Here is a 6961-nt window from a genome sequence, read left to right as displayed (position 1 = left end):
CAGTTAGGGTTGGGGCTAAAGTTAGGGTTAGGGTTGGGGCTAAAGTTACGGTTAGGGTTTAGATTACATTTACGGTTGGGAATAGGGTTGGGATTAGGGTTAGGGGTGTGTCAGGGTTAGAGGTGTGGTTAGGGTTACTGTTGGGATTAGGGTTAGGGGTGTGTTTGGATTAGGGTTTCAGTTATAATTGGGGGGTTTCCACTGTTTTGGCACATCAGGGGCTCTCCAAACGCGACATGGCGTCCGATCTCAATTCCAGCCAATTCTGCGTTGAAAAAGTAAAACAGTGCTCCTTCCCTTCCGAGCTCTCCCGCGTGCCCAAACAGGGGTTTACCCCAACATATGGGGTATCAGCGTACTCAGGACAAATAGGACAACAACCTTTGGGGTCCAATTTCTCCTGTTACCCCTGGGAAAATACAAAACTGGGGGCTAAAAAATAATTTTTGTGGGAAAATTTTTTTTTTATTTTCACGGCTCTGCGTTATAAACTGTAGTGAAACACTTGGGGGTTCAAAGTTCTTACAACACATCTAGATAAGTTCCTTGGGGGGTCTAGTTTCCAAAATGGGGTCACTTGTGCGGGGCTTCTACTGTTTAGGTACATTAGGGGCTCTGCAAACGCAATGTGATGCCTGCAGACCATTCCATCTAAGTCTGCATTCCAAATGGCGCTCCTTCAATTCCGAGCCCTTCCATGCGTCCAAACGGTGGTTCCCCTCACATATGGGGTATCAGCGCACTCAGGACAAATTGGACAACAACTTTTGGGGTCCAATTTCTCCTGTTACCCTCGGGAAAATACAAAACTGGGGGCTGAAAAATAATTTTTGTGGGAAAAAATTTTTGTTTTATTTTTACGGCTCTGCTGTCATGGTTCCCAATGGCAGGGACTCAGGCAAAAACGGACTAGCTCTAGGAATGATGGAATCTCAGATGACCGCGACGCTAAACCTAACACGCAACTAATAGTAGCCAGGGGGTGTGCCTACGATTATCCCTAGACACCTCGCACCAGCCGGAGATCTAGTTACTCCTAGTAGAGGAATACACAGACCTGGCTTGCCTCCAGGGAAACCCCAAAAGTGATAGTAGCCCCCACATATAATAACAGTTAGGTAAGAGGAAAACACGTACGCAGTATGAATATAGATTCAGCAAAGAGAGGCCCTCTGACTAGATAGCAGAAAATACAAAAGAGGACTTCGCGGTCACCTCAAAACCCTAAACAGCCATCCTGAAATTACTTTAACTCCGTTATCAACTCATGACACCGGAGTAGTAATTTCAGATCACTAGAGCTTCCAGCAGCAAGAGAAATATAAATGCATGCTGGACAAACAAACACAAAAAATGCCAAAGATCCAACTTAGCTGAATTGCAGACTTGGAGCAGGTAGCAAGCAACAGAGGTGCTCTGGTAACATTGATTGCCGGCACTAGAATGACTGAGAAGCCAGACTAAATAGGAAACTCCCAGATTCCTGATGGGAACAGGTGCAAGACAAAAGTCAGCCAGTACCACCAGTAACCACCAGAGGGAGCCCAAAAACAGAATTCACAACAGTACCCCCCCTTAAGGAGGGGGCACCGAACCCTCATGAGAACCACCAGGGCGATCTGGATGCGCCCTATGAAAGGCGCGAACCAAATCAGAGGCATGAACATCGGAGGCAGTCACCCAAGAATTATCCTCCTGACCGTATCCCTTCCATTTAACCAAATATTGAAGTCTCCGTCTGGAAACGCGAGAGTCCAAAATCTTCTCCACAACATACTCCAATTCACCCTCCACCAGCACAGGAGCAGGAGGCTCAACAGAAGGAACAACCGGTACCTCGTACCTCCGCAACAACGACCGATGGAAGACATTATGAATGGTGAAAGATGCTGGTAGGTCCAAACGAAAAGATACAGGATTAAGAATCTCCAAAATCTTATAAGGACCTATGAACCGAGGTTTAAACTTAGGAGAAGAGACCTTCATAGGGACAAAACGAGAAGATAACCACACCAAGTCCCCAACGCGGAGATGATGACCCACACGACGATGACGATTAGCAAACTGCTGAGTCTTCTCCTGAGACAACTTCAAATTGTCCACCACATGACTCCAAATCCGGTGCAGTCTATCCACCACCGTGTCCACTCCAGGGCAATCCGAAGATTCCACCTGGCCAGATGAAAAACGAGGGTGAAACCCTGAATTGCAAAAGAAAGGAGAAACCAGAGTGGCAGAACTGGCCCGATTATTGAGGGCAAACTCTGCCAACGGCAAAAAGGCGACCCAATCATCCTGATCAGCAGACACAAAACACCTCAAATAAGTCTCCAAGGTCTGATTAGTTCGCTCCGTCTGGCCATTAGTCTGAGGATGGAATGCAGACGAAAAAGACAAATCAATGCCCATCCTGGCACAGAACGCTCGCCAGAACCTAGACACAAATTGAGACCCCCTGTCAGAAACGATGTTTTCCGGGATACCATGTAAACGAACCACATTCTGAAAAAATAAAGGAACCAACTCAGATGAAGAAGGCAATTTGGGCAAGGGTACCAAATGAACCATCTTAGAAAAACGGTCACACACCACCCAAATGACGGACATTTTCTGAGAAACCGGGAGGTCCGAGATAAAGTCCATAGAGATGTGCGTCCACGGCCTCTTCGGAATAGGCAAGGACAACAACAATCCACTAGCCCGAGAACAGCAAGGCTTGGCCCGAGCACAAACATCACAAGACTGTACAAAGGCACGCACATCCCGAGACAGGGAAGGCCACCAGAAGGACCTGGCCACCAAATCTCTGGTACCAAAAATTCCAGGGTGACCTGCCAACACAGAAGAATGAACCTCCGAGATGACTCTACTGGTCCACTCATCTGGAACAAACAGTCTCCCAGGCGGACAACGATCAGGCCTATCAGTCTGAAACTCCTGCAAAGCACGTCGCAAGTCTGGGGAGACAGCAGACAAAATCACCCCATCCTTAAGGATACCCGTAGGCTCAGAATCACCAGAGGAGTCAGGCTCAAAACTCCTAGAAAGGGCATCTGCCTTCACATTTTTTGAACCCGGCAAGTATGAAACCACAAAATTAAACCGGGAGAAAAACAACGACCAGCGCGCCTGTCTAGGATTCAGACGCCTGGCAGACTCAAGGTAAATCAAATTCTTGTGATCAGTCAAGACCACCACCTGATGTCTAGCACCCTCAAGCCAATGACGCCACTCCTCAAATGCCCACTTCATAGCCAAGAGCTCCCGATTACCGACATCATAATTTCGCTCGGCGGGCGAAAACTTTCGAGAGAAGAATGCACATGGTCTCATCACTGAGCAATCGGGACTTCTCTGCGACAAAACCGCCCCCGCTCCAATCTCGGAAGCATCAACCTCGACCTGAAAAGGGAGCGAAACATGAGGCTGGCGCAACACAGGGGCGGAAGAAAAGCGGCGCTTAAGCTCCCGAAAGGCCTCCACAGCCGCAGAGGACCAATTGGCAACATCAGCACCCTTCTTAGTCAAATCAGTCAGAGGTTTAGCAACACTTGAAAACCCAGTTATAAATCGACGATAGAAATTAGCAAAGCCCAAGAACTTCTGAAGACTCTTCAGGGAAGTAGGCTGCGTCCAATCACAAATAGCCCGAACCTTGACAGGATCCATCTCAACAGAAGAAGGGGAAAAAATATACCCCAAAAAGGAGATCTTCTGAACCCCAAAAATACACTTTGAACCCTTTACAAACAAAGAATTGGCCCGCAAAACCTGAAAAACCTTCCTAACCTGTTGAACATGCGACTCCCAGTCATCCGAAAAAATCAAAATATCATCCAAATACACAATCATAAATTTATCCAGGTATTTACGGAAAATATCGTGCATAAAGGACTGAAAGACTGAAGGAGCATTAGAAAGACCAAAAGGCATTACCAAATACTCAAAATGGCCCTCGGGCGTATTAAATGCAGTTTTCCACTCATCTCCCTGCTTAATCCGCACCAAATTATACGCACCCCGAAGACCAATCTTAGAGAACCACTTTGCCCCTTTAATACGAGCAAATAAATCAGTCAATAGTGGCAAAGGATACTGGTATTTGACTGTAATCTTATTTAACAGGCGATAATCAATACAGGGCCTCAGGGAGCCATCTTTTTTACCCACGAAAAAAAAACCTGCTCCTAAAGGGGATGAGGATGGACGGATATGTCCCTTTTCCAAGGACTCCTTAATATACTCTCGCATAGCAGCATGTTCAGGCACAGACAGATTAAACAAACGACCCTTGGGAAACTTGCTGCCCGGAATCAAGTCTATAGCACAATCACAATCCCTGTGAGGGGGGAGAGAACTAAGTTTGGGCTCCTCAAAAACATCACAATAGTCAGACAAAAATGCCGGAATTTCAGAGGGAGTAGATGAAGCAATGGAAACCAAAGGTACTTCCCCATGAGCCCCCTGACATCCCCAGCTTAACACAGACATTGTTTTCCAGTCAAGGACTGGATTATGAGTTTGCAACCATGGCAATCCAAGCACTAAGACATCATGCAAGTTATGCAACACAAGGAAGCGAATCACCTCCCGATGGTCAGGAGTCATACACATAGTCACTTATGTCCAGTATTGTGGTTTATTCCTAGCCAATGGTGTGGAGTCGATACCCTTCAGAGGGATAGGAACTTCCAAAGGCTCTAGGCTAAACCCACAGCGTCTGGCAAAGGACAAATCCATAAGACTCAAGGAAGCGCCAGAATCCACATAGGCATCCACAGTAATAGATGATAATGAACAGATCAAAGTTACAGACAAAATAAACTTAGACTGTAAAGTGCCAATTGCAAAAGACTTATCAACCTTTTTTGTGCGTTTAGAGCATGCTGATATAACATGAGCAGAATCACCACAGTAAAAGCACAACCCATTTTTACGCCTATAATTCTGCCGTTCACTTCTGGACAGAATTCTATCACATTGCATAATCTCCGGTGTCTGCTCAGAAGACACCACCAAATGGTGCACAGGTTTGCGCTCCCGTAAACGCTGATCAATCTGAATAGCCATAGTCATGGATTCATTCAGACCTGTGGGCGTAGGAAACCCCACCATGACATCTTTAACGGCGTCAGAGAGACCTTCTCTGAAATTCGCCGCCAGGGCGCACTCATTCCACTGAGTAAGCACAGACCATTTTCGAAATTTTTGACAATATATTTCAGCTTCATCATGCCCTTGAGAGAGGGCTATCAAGGCCTTTTCAGCCTGAATCTGCAAATTAGGTTCCTCATAGAGCAACCCCAGTGCCAGAAAAACGCATCCACATTGAGCAGCGCAGGATCCCCTGGTGCCAATGCAAATGCCCAATTCTGGGGGTCACCCCGCAACAAGGAAATCACAATTTTAACCTGCTGAGCGGAGTCTCCAGCGGAGCGAGATCTCAGAGAAAGATACAATTTACAATTGTGCTTAAAATTCAAAAAACGAGATCTATCTCCAGAAAAGAACTCAGGTATAGGAATCTTGGGTTCTGACATAGGAGCATGTATAAAATAGTCTTGGATATTTTGAACCTTAGAAGCAAGAGCACTCAGGCCTGTAGCTAAACTCTGGATATCCATTTCTCAACAGCTGAGATCTGAGCCATTCAGGGGTTAAGAGGAGAGAAAAAAGCAGCAGATTGCAATTATGGCTAGACAGAACTTCTGAGTAAAAAAAAAAAAAAAAAAGTGTCAGAAACTTCTTCTTTTCTCTCATTCTTCAGCCAATACCTTTAATACATTTGCGGCCGGCAATACTGTCATGGTTCCCAATGGCAGGGACTCAGGCAAAAACGGACTAGCTCTAGGAATGATGGAATCTCAGATGACCGCGACGCTAAACCTAACACGCAACTAATAGTAGCCAGGGGGTGTGCCTACGATTATCCCTAGACACCTCGCACCAGCCGGAGATCTAGTTACTCCTAGTAGAGGAATACACAGACCTGGCTTGCCTCCAGGGAAACCCCAAAAGTGATAGTAGCCCCCACATATAATAACGGTTAGGTAAGAGGAAAACACGTACGCAGTATGAATATAGATTCAGCAAAGAGAGGCCCTCTGACTAGATAGCAGAAAATACAAAAGAGGACTTCGCGGTCACCTCAAAACCCTAAACAGCCATCCTGAAATTACTTTAACTCCGTTATCAACTCATGACACCGGAGTAGTAATTTCAGATCACTAGAGCTTCCAGCAGCAAGAGAAATATAAATGCATGCTGGACAAACAAACACAAAAAATGCCAAAGATCCAACTTAGCTGAATTGCAGACTTGGAGCAGGTAGCAAGCAACAGAGGTGCTCTGGTAACATTGATTGCCGGCACTAGAATGACTGAGAAGCCAGACTAAATAGGAAACTCCCAGATTCCTGATGGGAACAGGTGCAAGACAAAAGTCAGCCAGTACCACCAGTAACCACCAGAGGGAGCCCAAAAACAGAATTCACAACACTCTGCATTATAAACTTCTGTGAAGCCCTTGGTGGGTAAAAGCACTCACCACACATCTAGATAAGTTCCTTAGGGGGTCTACTTTCCAACATGGTGTCACTTGTGGGGGTTTCTATTGTTTAGGTACATTAGGGGCTCTGCAAACGCAATGTGACGCCTGCAGACCATTCCATCTAAGTCTGCATTCCAAATGGCGCTCCTTCAATTCCGAGCCCTTCCATGCATCCAAACGGTGGTTCCCCCCACATATGGGGTATCAGCGCACTCAGGACAAATTGGACAACAACTTTTGGGGTCCAATTTCTCCTGTTACCCTCGGGAAAATACAAAACTGGGGGCTGAAAAATAATTTTTGTGGGAAAAAATTTTTGTTTTATTTTTACGGCTCTGCATTATAAACTTCTGTGAAGCCCTTGGTGGGTCAAAGCACTCACCACACATCTAAATAAGTTCCTTAGGGGGTC

The sequence above is a fragment of the Ranitomeya variabilis genome, chromosome 1 (assembly GCF_051348905.1).
Source record: "Ranitomeya variabilis isolate aRanVar5 chromosome 1, aRanVar5.hap1, whole genome shotgun sequence".
Classification (NCBI taxonomy): domain Eukaryota; kingdom Metazoa; phylum Chordata; class Amphibia; order Anura; family Dendrobatidae; genus Ranitomeya; species Ranitomeya variabilis.
The sequence above is the reverse complement of the archived record's forward strand: the minus strand, read 5'-3'. Positions refer to the sequence as shown.